General features: G+C 35.0%; 1 protein-coding gene across 1 annotated transcript in view; it reads right to left on the minus strand.

The window, feature by feature from the left end:
- The window catches only part of LOC150107684 (solute carrier family 7 member 4), a 39,655-nt gene extending 20,664 nt beyond the window's left edge, over positions 1-18,991 (minus strand). The window contains exon 1 of the mRNA XM_090392168.1: positions 18,827-18,991. The gene's annotated coding sequence lies outside the window, so the exon portion shown is untranslated. The remainder of the gene's footprint in view (positions 1-18,826) is intronic.
- Positions 18,992-19,283: the final 292 nt, after the last annotated feature.

The raw sequence follows: 19,283 nt of genomic DNA on the forward strand, positions 1-19,283 counted from the left end.
CATTGATGTTTGCGATTGTCTTTAAGTAGGAGATCACTTTCATCACCCTGTGTAAGATCACCGTCTACGCTAATTGCAGGAGTAGAGCGGCTTGAAAAAGTTCCATGTTTGATCTGCAGCAGAGTTTCTGGACCATGTAAAAAATTATTTAAAAAAAAACGCCAAAATAATTTTAAAAAAAAAGAAAACGAAAAATCCTTGACTTGCCCACGGTATGAATGTACTATAGGCATATTTGAATGTTTCCTCTTTGAGTTTCCTAAAGCCAACGTGCAGCTATTCATAATAAATAAATTAGCATATGATTAGCCCTGTCGCATTCACACGATTTATTTATTCGTATGGGTCCCCCTCCCTACTCTCTCTCCTGAGACCGGCACCTTTAGTCAAAAGACACCAGATAAAGGTTCCTCACGTTATAGACGGGAATCGAACCCAGGTCTTTTCGACCGAAGGGCTTCGTCTATATTCACACGATACTCTTATACTACAGGTTCTGCAGTGTCTTGTGTGTTTGGATGAAGGTAAGTCGACTGGAAAAGACGGAGTTCGATTCGCAGAGCGAGAAGAGGATTCTTTATATGTTTTTTTCCCCTCTTCAACTGAAGGGGAGTTAGCCGATCTCACATAAGGAGGTAGCAGGCGATTTTCTTCCGGAAACTCAGGTTTTTCATCTCGCGCATAGCAAATTGTCTACAGAACATAATAGAAATGAAATATATGAAAACAGCGAGTTATACAAAACTAGATAACGAGAAATGATGACATACTGAATGAACTAAAATAAATACCAAGAATGGAAACCATAGAAAAATAAATAACGAAATGGGAAGAGTATCTACAACAAATGGCTTATGAGAGAATACCCAGGAAGATGATGTACTACAAATCAAAGGGCTAAAAAAAACAGTAGCAGACCAATGAAATGCTGGAATGAAACCGCAACAGCCCACGGGCCTAGATTCCTGAAAAGACAAGAAGAAGAAGAGTATGCCCTATATCCACTATTACCATTAAAGCTTGAAATCAGGGATTTACTGCCCAAATAATTTGATCCACATCTAATTCTCCCATCAGAGATGGTTTGAATAAATGTTACGATCATCCACCAGTTGGTTTTCAGATAAATACCCCTATAACACCGACTAATGAAAGGTTCACTTCTGATAGTTCGAGCAAAGATGGAACCTGTGGGTGGAACGTCACGCATTTTTAGAAAAATTTGCTTCCTTACTTTCTCTCCTATAAGTAACATAAGTGCAATATCTGAGAAATGGGAAGACAGTCAGAAAGATAAAAACAGGTAAAAAAAAAATGTAGAAATCCATCATCACAATTCTTTATTTAATAAATAATCCTAGTCTTCCTTTTACTTCTTAATTATTTATTTTCTTTGTTTGCTTCTTTCATTCTTTCTTTCTTCTTCTTTTCTTTTTAATTATAACTAAAACAAAAGCTTCATCAGTAAATAAACAACCACTGAAGTCGAAACATATCACATATTGCTTCTCAGGTACATTAAGACTAATTTAGAATCAATTAAAAATGCATTCAAATTAGAATCTCTAATGCAATGTAATTTATTGCAGCTTTTTTTTTTCTTCATAAGATGAGGTCTTATTGAACCCACTGCGTAGGAAACAACTGTCTGAAATGGCACGCCCACACTAACTGACTCAGGACGCATCACCTCTCTCTCACTGTTGGGCTTTATCTCTGATTCTCTTTTTTGTGTGTGTGATAAAAAAAAGACGTCTGTCGATGGTATTTATCACCAGTAACTGCTTAAGCATAACTGTTTTCTACTTCATTAAAAGATATTTTAATCATTCAGTAAAACTCGTAAATTAGCACATTAAGTTTAGAAGCCATTTTGAATTAAAAATTCCTTTTTGGATTAAGGGGGGGGGGGGTCAGAAGCCATTGATAAATCGATTTGAGTTTAATAGATTCCTAAGATCTTAACCATTCAAATATATGATTTTCGCAATTTCTGTTTTGTATATATTTTTTTTCTAAAAAGTAATCATTTTGCATATTTTTAATACGGACAGATTTAATTATTTTCTCTGTTTCTTTATTACTTTCATTCTCTCTCTCTCTCTCTCTCTCTCTCTCTCTCTCTCTCTCTGCTTGGAATGACACTGGGAGTACGAATAAACAGCCGTACTTCATATACTAAGTAACAAGAATTCTCTCTCTCTCCACACACACACACACACACACACACACACACACATACAAATTAAAAGCACGAAAGGATGTCTGCTGATGCTTAGAAAATTTATGTGTTGGCCATGGACTTCCGTTATGTCTCGCCTGAGTTCGTGTTTTTTCCTGCAAACTTTAATCCAGAAATGTTTTATTTTATTTTTTATTATTCCATGGTATTATTACACCAGATCATAGAGGTAAAGTTCATGTATTTTATACGGCACCTTTTCTGGGTTGTTTAAAAATATTAAAAAAAATTCACTGCTGATTCAAATTGGTTATTGTTGTTAAGCAATAAACGAATTTTAGATAAATTATGTTTTTGAATTTTATGATTATTTTGATGAAATATCAATCGTAAAGACAAATTGAATAGCATTTACTGACTAAGTAGCACATATACTTCTCTAAAAATTAGAGTGCATTCCCTCGGAATGCCATTTGTTACCATAAAAGTTAACCGAGTTAATATAAAAGTGAACAGGTAGCCACAGTTACTTTTAAGATAATAATTAAATAAATAAAACAAAACGACTGAAAAATGAAATTACTGTAGTCCTGTGAGAATGGTGTTTGCTGTCATAATGTAGACTATAATAGCAATCCCCATCCTTTCAAAAAAAAAGACATTTATAGATAAATTCCTATAGCCGACGATAAGAATTTTTTTCTAGGTCGTTCTTCGGCCGGTTCACGAGTTAGCTGATTTCTCGTAAAGGCAAGTAGATTTTCTCTGAAAATCGTATTTTTAACTTCATAGCTCAAAAACTTGATTTAGGTATTAAACTATTCTTAATCTAAAATACATAAAAGTTAACCGAGTTAATATAAAAGTGAACGGGCAATTAAAATATAGGTTAAGAATATAGGTACCATCGTTAATTCATTCTTAAAGTTTGATAGCCAAAATTGAAGAAGACATGAAGAATAGGTAAATAAAATAAAAAAACAAATTTGTAAAAGAATACTTTTGTCACATGTTCTAATCTTGAACCCTCCCTTCAATGAAATTCATGTCTGGGACCTTTCACGACACGCTCTCAGTAACGGATAGAAAAATCGCCAGAGCAAGAAAAATAATTAATATACATCTTTTACAGGAAAATAAATAAATATTGTAATTTACCATTTAAGAATTTAATGTTATTTTATTTTATTTTATTTTCACAAATCTGGAATATGCTATATGGATAAACAAATCCAGAAAACTAAAGTTAAATATATTTTCTTCATTGTTAGCGAGAGAAAAAAATCAACACATTCTACGATGGTATTTTTCGCCTTGGGAGCAATTAATTTATATATAGACAAAAAAAATAAAAAAAAAAAAGAAAGAAAGAAAGAAAAAAAAAAAAGCGGTAATAAACACCTCTTTCCCAAATAGGACTCTACACACAGTAAAAGGAGTTGGCGTAATTCTGGAAACTCCTAATAACCAAACTGTTGACTGTTTGGTTATTAGAAGTATCCAGGAATCAGGATACTTCTAATAACCAAGCATATTCGTACATTGTTGATTGCAAAATTATTAAACCTATCGGTAGATTGTTGCAACAGTAGACAGTAGATAGCAAACTCCAGTGTTTTATGATAGACCTTTTTTTTCAATGTCGAAAACTTTCTAATTGTTGTTTCAATCGTTGTTCCAGATGAGAAGGAAGTCACAATACAAGAAGGTCGCTTATCAGAATGAGTCTCTTCTACCAGAGTGGGAAATATGCCCATCGCATCGCACTTAAGACCATATAAGAGTTGGTATCCACCTACGAGATGTGAAGAGTTATAATGAAGCAGATTTCAATCGAATAAAGAAAAGTTTGATTTAACAATCAGGATGGAAATCTTTATTTTCATGAATGTTGATGTCACGTAAGTATGTTAGGATGAGAGATGAGCGATGAATGCGTTTGATTTTAACTGAGCGGCACACTGCTGTAGAGAATAATGAATGCGAGGAGGATTTGGAGGAAGCACACCATTATTCCTACGCAGGGTGTTGCGTAGTTGAAACCTGGCGCATCCATCACACAGAAAGCTCATCAAGGGTGTAGTGATGGGATGGGCGTAAGCAAAAGCCTGGTGGGTGGGCGAAAAATGAGACAGAGCAACTGGATCCTGAGGATGTGAGATGGGGACACGAGTGCGGCAGATATTTGCTCGTTAGGAGGGGGAGGAAACGATGCACTGACTGTTTTGTGCTGGTGTCTTTCCGTATGGGTAATCTCCATCCGAGGGATCCGGTTGAATAATTGGGATTTCTTTTTTCTCTCTTTAGGTTTCATGGAAAGGACACTGAGAAAAGATTTCAGATTCAGATGGAGAAGGAGATGATGAAAGTATATATTATCTTCATGCCCCCATCATGACGTTATATGAAGGGCATGAAGGTAATATCTTTTTGGTGGCATGGCAAATGCGACAGAACTGAAAAGTGAAGAATTCTGTTCAAATTACATCAAGAATTACGTTGGGCGTTCGCCAGAGGGCTTTCAACAAAGAATGAGTTAACCAGTCTCAGACAGAAGAGTCGGTATTTTTTTCTCCTCCCACTAAACAGATTATTGTACTTAATGCACATGCAATGGACAAATATAACACACGCTTATAGTAAATTGTGAAACCACTAAGGAAAGAGACGCCTGCTATTAGAATGAAGAAAATAGCAGGTAATTTAATTTTTTTTTTTTTTGAAGATGTGTTGTTTGTACAATTCCTCAAGATAAATAATATCTTGTGTAGTATGTAAATTTTTGTATTTGAATTATTCTATTTGAATGTATTTGAAGGTATCTGTAAATAAAGTTAACTCCGCCATTGCCGGTCCCAAGCCCGGATGAGAAAGGAGGAGGGCTTTTACTTGTGGCTAGCAACCACAATTCATGAAACGTTTTCCCTCTACAGAAATTTAAGTATCGAAACATTACGTCTGCTGAAGAATCGCGAGAAGAAATGATGGAAGTTGGTGAAAGCTCTTACAGAAGCCAGAATACGACGGAAGGTTCTTGGAAAAGATATCTTCACACCCAAATCTGCCACCAAAATTGGATGTTGGAGCATAAGGACTATGTATGAATCTTGAAAAGCAGATCAAATTGCAAAGGAGATGGAGAGATACAAAATACAAACACCAGGATTAAGCGAAACCAGGTGGAAAGTAATCGGTGACATCAGACTAACACAAACAAATACTTCATATATTCTGGAAACTCTGAGGATGAAGAACATAGCAGGAGTGTTGCTCTGATGATGACAGTCGAGACAAGAAAGGCACTATTGGAATGGAACTAAGTATATCAGAAATAAGAATAAAATACAATTTCAAAACCGATGTTACTATAATAAACATCTACAATTCTACAAACAGTGTAGATAGGGAAGAAAAAGAAGCTTTTTATGACCTACTTACAGAAAGAGAGAGAGAGAGAGAGAGAGAGAGAAAGAGCAGCAAATGAGATATCTTAATTCTGGGAGATTATTGTGATAATGATGAGATAAGAATAATTACTAGTTGAAGATGAAAATGGAATATTATTCAAGGACTTCTGCCTATTTGATAACTTAGTCATATGAGGTATTACATTTAAACATAAGAATACATTGATCTCACCAGACGGAAAGAGTTTAAACCAAGCAGTTCACATAACCATAAATGATTCATGGAGATCCTCCTCGCAAGAAGCAAGAGCCTCGAGAGGAGCCAGTGCATACACAGATGAAACGAGCAAAGACATTTAAATCAAGGAGCAAAAGAAACTGGTACAATATAAATAAACTGAAAAATAAGGATATTAAAGAAAACGTTTTCTTGTACGGTCCAAAGCAAATATGAAACAATTATACAAAATAAAGGGGAAAATTGATATGTAGAAGAAAAATGGAAAAATACAAAATAATTGTACAAAGAAACTGCTGAAGAAATATTACGAAAACTGGGGGGGGGGGGGGGGGAAGAGAGCGAAAGAGAAATATTCAAAAACAACAGATAAAAGATTAAACAATACTTTTAAGTGAGAAAAGAAGAGAAAAATAGTAAAGAAAAGTTTAAGAGATAATGATAATAAAAAAATTTCATTAAAGAACTACATATTTTGCAAAGAAGTTCAAGGGACACAATAGTGTCCCTTGAACAATAGTGTCTTTGTAAGGAACAAAGAGTCATGACGCCCACCTTAATAAGATATGAGACCTTTAGCTACGATGACAGCAGCAATCCTATTCTTTCCACATGCGTACGATTGCAATCAATCCGAATTTTGAACACATTGAACACACACACCCAGTGCTCCACTACATCCCACAGATGTATACAGTATGGTTGAGATCAGGGAGGTCAGTCAAATGTGGTGACGTTCATGTCCACAAACAGAGCAGTTACAGCTGCAGTCTTATGATGCAGAGATAATGGTCAGTTCCGTAGAAAATGCTACAAAGATATTTATCCTCGCACCACAAAACAGAGGTGCAAGGCTAAACTTGGAAAAACAGGACTATACCATACACCGCTACCTCCGAATTTATAGTTGGGATTATGCACTCTAGTAGGAGACATTTACCGGGCATTCGCTATATCGCACCCATCCATCTAGTGGGTAGAGGGTGTAATGTGATCCATAGCTGCATAACACAACTTTCAAGCTTCCACGGTACATGCTCGTTGTAACACTGAAGACGACGCTGGTTCGATTAATGAGAAGTTTGCATATTAGTGATCCTACCGTGGAAACCCATGTTGTGAGACTCTTTTCTGAAAATATTTTTTGTGCAGATTCGTGTTCCAGTCGATATCCCGAATGGCGAATTTTGCATCTTATCCTTCGTAGCACCCGACGGTCACATTCGATGAGTGTGGTGAGTCATCATCCACTGCAGGTAGCACTTGCTGTTCACTCCCAACGCTTCTATCTCAGTATGGTACCACTAACTGTTGATCTGAGATGGCCCAATTTGTCAACAACTTGCCAAAGAGATAGTCCTGCAACATGACATCCTATCACAACGCCTCTTTCAAATTCCGTCAGTTCCCTTCTCGCAGCCATTTACACGAACAGAGTTGCACTGGTTTGGGAGCATCATATTTCCTCAGTTTATATCGTCTACAAACACGTGGCTCGTTACATGGCACTATGCACCTTGTCCATGAGGGTGTCCATTTAAATTTTTTCCAAGCAGTGTGTGTAAGAAGGTTGAACAGGCTGCATCAAACACTTATTCCAGAAAACTGCTCGAAATAACAAGGAAGGTAACTGAAAAAATTATGAGAACAGATACACCAATGAGATAACGACGAAATATACTCACGCAGGGAAAAGAATAAAAATGAGTTTGGATAAAACTTTCAGGAAATATTAAACAGTAAAAGCGCAATAAAGGAAACTATATTCCTAAGATATATCAATATGGAAACGTTCAATATAAATATATAACAACAGCAGAAATAACTAAAGCAATAAAGAAACTCAGAAATGGCAAAGCTACTAGGATAGATAATATAGAAGCAGGACAAATTAAAACAGACAAACATATATCTAACCCCGCTATGGGATCCTTAGGGATCTCATGCCAGTCCTAAGCCTGGACTGGCATGAGATCCCTAAGGATCCTAAGGTCAATGCTCTGACCGTAAAGGAAAACACGATTGTTATCTGATGCCTACACGATCAACAGTTAAAACATTCCGGCTCGGACGTCGCCCCGATGAACATGGTCTGCTATACCAATCAAGCGATCGGGGTTGGATCGAAAAGTGGGATACCGAAAGGAAACGGAAACTGAAACCGACAAAACTATTATCAATAGGTACATGAAATGTACAGACACTTTGGATGTCAGGAAAACTAGAATTACTTCACGAGGAAATGAAGAGATATCGGTGTGATATACTAGGACTGGCGAAGGTATGATGGACTTCATCAGGAGAGATAAATGGATGCGAAGTCATATGGTCAGAGCATGTCACCAAGCACGAAGCAGGAGTTGGCTTCCTTCTTAACAAAAAAGCTAGAGAGGCACTGTTAGGCTACAAACCAGTCAATGAACGAATCATAGTATGAAGATTTCAAGCATAACTATCTGATATATCCATAGTCGAGATATATGCATCCACATCTGACAGCACAGATGAGGATATTGAATTATTTTACAAAGAACTGACAAAGATAATAGAAACAATGCCAAAGCAAGATATATACAAATTATGGAAGGAGACTGGAATGCCAGAGTTGGAATAGAAAATGATGGTTGGGAAAGCGTCATGAGAAAATATAGTTTTGGAGAAAGAAACAAACGAGGTGAGAAAATGTTAAAATTTGCTGTGCACCACGAAATGCTAGTCTGCAACACACGATTCCAGCAAAAGGAGTGTAAAATATCGACTTGGCGATAAATGGTGGGAAAATAAAGAACATGATTGTTATGATTACGATTAAAAGAAGATGGATAACATCGGTAGAGCAGTGTTGAACTTTTCAAGGAACGGATATAGATTCGGATCATTGCTTAGTGATTACAAACATCAAATCCCATTTTCAGAAACGAAGAGATATAGCAAGAATAAGTGAAGACGAAATAGGAAGAAAGTACAGAACAGTGTTAAAGAAGAAATTAAAAGTGTGGATAAAGAAACAAAATTCGAATCTAAGAGTGAAAGAAGTAATGAAGGCGATAGAAGACGCAGTTGAAGAAACTGTACCAGAAGAAGAGAAGATCAAGAAAAAGTGGATTAGAGAGGAAATTCTCCTGTAGTTAGCACAGGAGAAGAGAATGTTGAAGATAAGAAGGGTTACATCAGAACAAGTATAGAAGCAGTACAGCAGAAAGTGCAATGAGGTGAAAAAAAAAAGTCAGAAATGATAAGATGAAGGTTAGAAGCTCAATGCAATAATATAGAACAGCACTATGGAGAGAACACAAACCTGGGGAGGTGTACAAAATGATTAGAATCATTAATAGAAAGTGGCAACACCAAAACAGATCACAATTAGAGATGAAAAAAGCAACGTATTGATGAATAAAGATAAAATTGTACAGCGGTGGACAAGAAACTGTAGTGAGTTATATGAAGAAAAACTAGATTTAGATAGTATTGGGAAACTGATTGAAGAATTGAAGCAGATATCACCACAAGGTAATGAGTATGACATGAACATTTTAAGAGGAGAGGCAGAAAAAGCAAAAGGACGGTTAAAACGCTACAAGAGTCCTGGTAATGATAACATCACTGGAGAAATGATTAAATATGATGGCGAATATGGTTAAGAAATGCACCAACTATGTAATATGGTATGGAAGGAAGGGAAAATACCAGAGGAGTGGGTGAAATCGATATTAGTGACATTATAGAAAGGAAATAAGCTGGAATGTAAAAATTATAGAACAACTTACCTCGGTAAGATGATGATGATAATGACAGTAAGACCGAGAACACAACTGGAAGAAGCATACTTTGCAAACGAGCAAACAGGATTTAGGAAAGATAGAAGTACAATTCAACAGATTTTGACAATGCGGTTAATAGCAGAGAATGCTAGGAGAAAAAAAAACAAAAACATATATACGATTACTTGCTTCGTTGATTTTCAGAAGGCATTTGACAGTATCATTATCACGAAACATGGGCTCGCTGCCCGTTGGTGTCCGATGTCTCCTTCACTATCTTCTTCCATCTTTTTTTGTCCAGTGCACAGTGTCTCAGTTTCTCTAAACCCATTCCACACGTCCTTTATGTCGTGTATCCATTCTCTGTATAGTCTACCGCTTCTGTTTACACCATCCATAATACCAAACATGAATGTCTTTATCTTCCGGTCCTCGCTCATTTTGCAGATGTGTCCAAATGATTGCAGCTTCAGTTGTATAATCTTCTACATTAGAATCCTTTCGCTGTAGCTTCGGACAGAGCTCTTCATTTATGATTTTCTGTACCCATCTTATTCTTAGAATCTTCCTGTAGCAATTTCTTTCAAATGCCAGAATTCTTTTTCTTGATTCTTTTTCTTTTTCTTGATTTCTTATTTATTACCCGCGTTTCAGATCCATGCATTAGAAGTGCTAGAATCCTATGGAATTGATAGAAAACTAATACCTATATTAAAAGATGTTTATAAGAATGCAGTTGCAGCAGTTAGAATAGGTGATGATTTGGGGAAATGGTTAGAACAAGCAGAGGCACTAGGCGGGGGGGGGGGGGACCCAATATCACCAAGCATTTTCACATTTAGAAAGAGCAGTAGACAACATGAAGGAAGATGCGAAAGAAATATCAGTATATGGGATGACAATTAACAATCTGAGATTCACAGATGGCATTGTTATTATTGAAGAAGATGAAAGAGAACTACAAAAAACATTGAAACTGTTAAATGAGGAAGGGAAGAGATTTGGACTTGATAAGATTTGCAATTTACGAGTAGGCTGGAAAGTTCTGATAAACACCTAGAACAAAGATGGTATTAAAACAACTGGCATGACCACAAGAAAGAACATATCGTAAAACCCTTCAACCCCCATTTTTCATCAAATTGTAATAATATGTTTGTTTGGATTATTGACATGGCAGTACCCATCGATAACATCATCAACAAACAATTGGGGGGAGAGGGATCATAAAATATCGAAATCTGGCAATCGAAGTTGGCCGGCTGTGGCTTAAACACATCAAAGTCATCCCAGTATTTATCAGTGCACTTGGTGAAATTTCAAAGAAGCTATCCTACTATCTACAGCAATTAAATATTAACGAAGTGACCCCATATGACCTACAAAAAACAGCATTTCTTGGAGCAGTCCATATTTTACGACGCTACCTGACGGACAATTCTTAGATTCTTGAGTAGAATCTGAATTGTTTTGTATCACTAGTCAAATTTTTATTTATATGATATCTTGTTTTGACTGTGTATCAATTATGTGAATAAAATAATAATAAAATATCAGTTATCAAAATACCCGGATTGTCCATACTCTTCAAAAGGTGTAAAAGGCGTAGCAGGATTATTTCAAGCATACAGAAAACCACCGGAATGGCATTCATCTCTTAACACACAGCACTGAAAGTACTGTAAAGCCCGAAAATATTATTTTTAACTATTGCAAAGAATGAGAACCACTGAACTATAGGTTCTCAAACATTTTTTCTTCTTCTTCCAAAACTGAAGACACTATAAGGCATTATAATTTCCTACAAAGAAGGTAGTAACAAAGTGTTTATCTTCTTTCTTCAATAGCGAAGTCATTCCATAAACCAAACAAATTAATCATTAAAACCAATAATTCCCAAATACTTTTTTGCCCACTACTCAAAATATGAAATCACAAATGCTATTCAGCACTCCAAGCAAATCACCACAGATGTTTAATATAACATTAACAAAGTAAAATGAATGTTTTTTTTTTATTATTATTATTAAAATAAAGAGCCAAAGGGTTTCAGTTCAACGATGCAAAAGTATATAAGCAAAGTGGATATTAGATCCAGCATTATTTCAAAGCCGAATGTAGAAACTGAGTTTCGTAAGGTAAGTTGACTAGATAGCTTATACTCTCCGACATTCACGAGTTACCTTAGTGTGAACTACTTAGAAGACATAAGCGCCGCCCAGGCGTTCGGCTTTGAAATAATGCTGCTGGATCTAATATCCAGTTGGCTTATATGCTTTTTTTTTACTTTGTGTTTCGTTTAATATATAAGGAAATTACTTTATCGCTCACTTTATTTATATTTTTTCTGAATAAAATTCAACTGTTGAACCGGGGAAAAAAATAAAATAAAACAAAATCACTAATTTACTTGAAATTAAATTATTTTAACTATTATTATCTACTATTATTTTGGAGATCGAATCCCATCAGAAGAACTTTGCGAACGTGAGCTTGGAGATGTCATTCTACAAAACAATCCTTTGAACATATTTTGTTTATTTGTCAATTCTTTTAGAAATATACATCATCACTTGGTATTAGTATTAAACACGATATATCTGCAGTTGGGAAAGTTAATTTATATGCTAAGCCTCACTTTGGCTTAAACGTTATAAAACTTCACGCCATGTGATAGCTGCGAAATCCTGCACCTGTTTAAACACCTGTAGAATAACACTGATGTTATTCTACGCTTGCGAACGTCAAGAGACTTACCACGAAAACATTAATTCACCGACACGGATAAAACGCGTTCATTAAGTAATAATTTTAGCACTTACCAGAGACGTAATGGCAGGGACTATTTCTGTCCATCTAATGTGTGACGTCACCGAGGTAAAACCAATTGCAATAATTCACAATTCATGCGGTAATTTTCACGTAATAAATGAATTTTCACTAAAACATTAAACGCATGTAAAAATGGCATTTTCAAAATACCAGATGAAAAATAGATGACATTGCATTATCCGAGTTATGAACTGTTTCTCCAAACCGTAAAGGCCAATAATTTCCAGGAAGCAGTTCCGCTTCGCAAATTTAACCTTTATAAAAAATATAAAAGAAAAAGCTTCTGGCAAAAATAGCTGCCTTTAGTGGCAGTTCTGCTACGCTATCAGCTACAAGATATTGATAAAAAAAAAAAAGTCTGATGGGTTGTGCATGTTTTATTTGTGTTAGTTATTTTACAAGGAATCTTTTGAATAAGATTTATGAAAAATTAGCACTTATCCTTTAATCACAATCATTAAAAGCCAAATTTTGAAAGACTTCAGAATAATTAACTGGATTTTATTTATATTCAGGAATGTTTAGATGTTTTAAAAATTATTTTAAGACACTTCAAATATGTCGTACACACTTATATATATATATATATATTTTTTTTTTTCCTGCTCTTAATTAATAATAATATCCAAAAGTGTAAATTAAAATTGGCAGAAATATAAATTTAAATAATAAACAACAAATAGTGCCGTACTATGAATGCACAATATTTTTTATTGTTATAGGCTTTACATCCCGCTGCTAGATAAATAGGCCTTTGCCCAGCAACTTGGTGTAACAAGCTGATAATAGCGGGCTCTTTATTCTTGTTTAAGTTAAGGGATTCTTGTTTCCTGGATTTCTTCTCTCCACCTTTCTTTCTCTCTCTCTCTCTTCCTGGGAATTCAAACTATAGTACCAGTTTGTCTATGAGCCAAATTTTGAAAGACTCCAGATAGCTGTTTTTTTAAATACTGTGTAATTTGAGTACAGTAAGTTTAATTAATATAAATTATTATTGATTATTATTATTATTATATAACGCTAAAATAATATATTTTATTTAGTACTGTGTATAAATAACGTATTTTTATTTATATATAAAATAAGAAACACTTTTACTCATTAGAAAAACAAAAAGCAAGAAGAATTATTAGAGAGAAAAGAAAAGTACCCACTAGCTTAAACTTACTCCTGCTCAAAATATACAATATCCAGAATGTATGTGTGTGTGTGTGTGTGTGTGTGCGTGCGTGCGTGCGTGTGTGTGTGTGTGTGTGTGAATATATATATATAATGGGCTGTATTTTAGTGCATTTGTTCTTGCTCTAGCAATATGATCAACAAAAAAAAACGCTTTTGTTCCTTGAAAGTTTGTCGACCTCTGTGCTAATTAGAACACAATTGCTGACGTACAATGATGTATGGCATCCTTTGTATGGCTAGTGCTTTCAAATTTTCGACAAGAATTATTTAAAAAATAAGCGCTCCTTCGTGTGATTCAGGACATAATCAGTATATTGTTGGATTCTCATGCATATTAATTAATTAATCGCATTTGAGTATTGGTACACTTGCAAGTGCTTTCTTCGGTTAAAATATCGTATTTAGTGGTCAGCAGATGTTCTTTAGAAAATCTTTTTCCGAATGAACAGAGGCTTCAGGATAATTCAACCAAACTTGAGCCTTGGACATTTCAAATTTATGTTAATAATCTTAGAATTGAGTCTTCTTCTTAATGGCCTTCGAATGGAAAGCGTTCGAATCCCATCGATAAACCAAGCATCTCTTTTGTAAGTACTTTTCAACAGAAGGTGAATTGGTAAATCTCATAAGATTGGATTGGTTTGTTTGGAATTACGAGCTCAGCAGGTAAGGTTATGAGGCTAGTGCATATCTGATAGTTGCGTGTGATCTTCTGGCTGGTTTGCCTGTTTTGTGGGATGAAAACGGGATGAAGGGTGGGTCTCATCCCGTTTCATGGGTCCATCTCATGGTATTGAATCTCAAGTTCTTCATTCAAAGTACTCGAGATTCAGAAAGGAAAAAACACTACCATGAGAACTCACAAATTAACAGATAATAGCAAACAACTGAAATAAGGGCTAGCCATCCTAATTCCGCCAGGGTTGGCTTCGAATGCCCGCATGTATTGTGTGGATGATCAGCGTAAGCACACACACTACATGCAGGAGTTAACTAGGATTTTAAATATTGCAAACGAAGGTGTGCTATAAGATTTTCGCAATATTCGGTTGAGACAACCTCCTTTAAACATCTAAATAAAGTTAAGACACTCAAAACAAACGATTCAACAAAAAGTCCATTTACCAGAATGTTATGCTTATGGGATCTATATTAAGAATAGAGGCGTACAGGTATAAACGCACCTATAGTAATAATTAATTTGTGTGCATCCTTCCCTTCCCATGATTGTCGCTCCTCTCTATTTTCCTTCGTTACTTTGCTGATTAAACAGGAAACACTTCCGTGTGAGGTCCTTTTATATCGCTCTCAGTTTCTCGTATTTTAATTAAAAATTTCACTAAAAAGTGCTGGTTAGTTAAGAAGTCATATTTTAACGCATGTTAATTTTTAAAATGTTCAAAAAAAATACACACACACACACACACACATGTTAATTTTAAAAATGTTCACGCACACACACACACACACACACACACGCACGCACGCACCCACTCACATTATAAATAAATGTTATTAACTGACATTTTTCACTACTTAGTTTTCATGACAAGGACATGTAATGATGTTTCTGTTCCTACTGAGCGTTTTGACTAAGAAAACTGGATTCAATAATAAATGTTGCAAATATATAACCATGTTTACAAATGCAGAGGCCACAAAGTGCGGTATCATTTTTTTCCTCCCGAAAGTCTTCCAAGAATATGTTAGGCATATCTGGGTATCTTTTACTAGAGATAATAACTAGAAGATGTAGTCCTCACATACAAAGGGAATACTAATACTCATAATAAATGGTGTTCTCGAAGCTACTTGGGTAGTTTTTATGAAGACAAGGGAATACTAATACTAATCTATTAGTATTAGAAAGGGAATACTAATACTAATCTATAACAGAAATAACTTACATAAATGATTATTGGAAGATTGTGACCCAATCTTTCATTTCAAAGATACTTCTTCTTTTAATGATTTACATATTATGGCTTATATTTGCATAGTGTGGTTTGTGTTAATGTAGTTCAGTGTGGAGTGGCCTCCGCGGAATAACTCCAAGAATTCCATGGAAGTGTCATTCTTTTTCTCCGGGCAAAATTGCAAATAATTTTATTTTCCTGCCATATTTCACAATATACCTCTTAAATTTTTATAGCGAATAAACTGCACGCAGTTATTATAACAACAGTTGTTTTGTGCATAATGATTTTTAAATATTTACATCTTCATGGTTACATACATAATCATCCCTAAAAGAATTAGGGAAAATAGTTTGTATAAAATTTTTATCAGGAATGTTTTGGTTACATAATCGTTACATACCGTAATTCAATCGTGTCGCATGATGTATGGCATAATACATGTGACAGATAACATTATTATAATCACGATTCTAAATGGTGTTCTCGAAGCTACTTGGGTAGTTTTTATGAAGACACTAGAGTAATTAGTTCATAATTTATTATCACTTAATTGTATCCCATGATGTCATTTCAGGGTGTTTTCATCATCATCATTATCACCATTAATTATAAATATGCAGATCATTCACTAATGAGTTGTATCGAGATCAAATTGTTTTTCTTTTCGGATAACTTAAATTTTTTTTCTCTCGCAAAGAGCAGCCATCACTTAATTGTGAGCACGATAAAAACATATGCTTGCAACTATTACCAGTAGAATCTGGTGTAATGCGAAACATGCAGGTAAGAATATCAGTAAAATCAAGAAAACAAAGACGATCTTTTTTTCTTTTTTTTTTTATAAATTAAAAGCCATTATTGAAAGTCGTTAGGTATCCAATTGCAACCTTTGTGGTAAAAGTACTTAACCGCTTCAAGCCAGTCATGTGCAAGAAAGAATTTTCACAGAGAATATTATTGCACTGAGCACAATCCTTCCTCTTGATAATTTTTTTTTCTCCCAAATAATTCATTTTACAGTGACCTTTTGCAACTACAGCGATAATAGCAGATCAAGGCGGGGTTCCCTTTATCGGAGTAACGGTGAATGTTGAATTAAATAACACAGAAAAAAAAATAATAAAAAAGGTAGATTTTCGTTACATTAAAGGAATGTTAAAAGTGAGGGGAAAAAGTTATATTAAGAAAACAAGAAATGTTACAAATCTAACAAATATTTGTCAGTCGTTTAATATCTGACGAGCTCTCCCCTCCCCCACATCCCAAAAATAAAGAAATAAAAACAACTCATGTTTGAAACTACAGTTATAACAGAGATCCGCGTCTGCTATGAAAGTGCATTGAAAATGTTTAGAAATCTTTTACATAAAATCAATCAGAATCCTTTTATATAATACTAGTGGGCTCCTCCCTCCCCCCTTGACGCCTATGGCGCTCAACACCCCGAGTTCCGGATGGTAGGCTGGTTCTCTTTGAATTCTGATGACTCGAATTTTGAAGACTCGAAAGGGGGTTCCTTCCCCCCGGCGTCTACCCCCACCGAGTACCGGGCTGGTAGGCCGGTTCTCCTTGAATTCTGATGACTCGACACTCAGGGTAGCTCCTAAGTTTCAAAAAGTTTCAAATAACTTGACAAAAAACGTTACAAAAAAAAGCTTATCATTTTATATTATAGAGTAGATTTAAATAGTCGGATGAATTTATCCCAGCAAATGTTCTTTGTCAGAATGAAATCGAACTGATGTTCAATTTGATCATTATAAATACTTACTTAGAGTGATTCGCCAGGAAGAATTTTCTTCCATGCCTCTTAACTAAAGAGGTTAAACGTAGTTGAACATCAAATATACAACCACACTTCAATAACTCTAACAATCTTGTTAACCTGACTCGTATGCATGCAATCGGGCGACAACCCCGTTGTGAAAATTTTGTTCCAAGTTTAAACGCACGAATTTGGTAATACTCCAGTAAACAGCTGGTTAACCAAGTTGAGCAGCCATCATTGGTTTTTTTTTTTTTTTTAATTTTAAAAAAGCTCTAACTCGAAAAATAGCAGGTGTGAGTAAAAGCGGAATATGTTATCAACGAAATAAGTAGGCGGGAAATTCTAGCCATTTATTATTTGCGAGAGTGTGCAGATTCCCTTTAAAGAGATATTTAAAACCGACAAAACACCTCAGAACACAAGTAGACTTCTATACTGAAATTAGTTTAATTTAGAAGTTCCAATACCTAGAGTCACAGAGATATTTTAAAATCTTATTTCGAACTGTCTATGATACATTAATACGCTATAAAATTTTCTTCTAAACACAAATAAAAACTTTTCCTTGTTCACTTTTTTTTTTCATGTTAGAGAAACACATTGGAATGCTGATGGAATAAGTTTTGACAGTAAGCTTGAGGGGGGGGGGGGGTTGAATCCCATTGTGGCATGAATGTTTGTGGATGTCTTAAAGTGATGGCTTACCTTCATCTCCCGGTAGGAGATCACTACCCTGTTTATTGGAGGTTAACCTGAAGCGAACTTGAAAAAATTCCATATTTGTCCCTAGAGAAGATTTGGGGACGTATGGTGATATTTATCCAAATCAGTTGTAATTTAAGGCGTTTTCTTAACGACGACCGACCCCAGATACTAATGTAGTATATTTTAATAATCGTTTGTTGATATAATTCTTTCAACAGTTACATAATATGTTTTAAAATGATTATATAATAAGAAAGAAAATATCTTTCCTATGTTAATACTAAGTTAATCATATGTCTTATGAAGAATGAGGCAATAAAAAGAAAAACGATAATTATTTCTCTATTTCGAGAATTATCGACAAAACTATATAGACAGAGACCAGATATAATACATACACTATATATAATATACCAGATATAATATACAATCTAATTACGGAAGCAAGAACATCAAGATACTTATCAACATCAAACATATTGCAGTATCCAAGGAAACGGATACAGATAGGCCTAAACGAAAAAATAACCAGAGCGTTTCATGTTTCGATCGTAACTCTGCCAGTGTATTAATGATGAAGGGTTTAATAATACACTTTAATTTAGAACGCAATAAAGTAATCATAATTAAATTATGCATAAATCAAAACAGTGACAAATATAAAATGAAAATACCTTCCGTATGTTTCATATTACCATGCAAACCATCCATTCATAACGCGATCTTGAAGCACATAAATACGAAATTCATTCACTTTTTTTTTCTTTTCCTTTTTGATATAATGATGACATACCTGAATTAAGCAACAGGCACAGGTGTGAGTCATTCTTACCTGTAATATTTTCTTTAAATCAATACCGGCAAGGAGACTGGTAAGGGTTTTCACCTGTATCTTTCGTAATGCTCTTACGGCTCCAACTATTAACAAACAGACACCTGCAATTCCTAGTGCTGCACTTATTTCTTGAGTGGTCAAAGTTATATATCACATTTTGAATCTTCCACTACCTCTATAGTCAATTATTCCAACAGATGAAATCTCCACACCCTATAATCGGCACAGAAAGCTGCTCAAAATCAAAGTAACATGGCGACACTGGCTTCCGCCAGCATTCAACGCGTTCGCTGTACACCGATTGTGATCGATAAACTAGCAGTCAAGTTCACAGAGAACACAGAGATGACGTCTCCTAGCAAACAAACCAGCATACAATAACTTTTTTGCAAGCCATGAAATGTTAAAGGCAATATTAAAAATAGATTATGTTCGTTGTCTCCATAAAAGTGCG

Source organism: Typopeltis vanoorti, chromosome 4 (assembly GCF_054136105.1).
Source record: "Typopeltis vanoorti isolate ZY-2024b chromosome 4, IOZ_Tvanoo_1.0, whole genome shotgun sequence".
NCBI classification, from domain to species: Eukaryota; Metazoa; Arthropoda; class Arachnida; order Uropygi; family Thelyphonidae; genus Typopeltis; species Typopeltis vanoorti.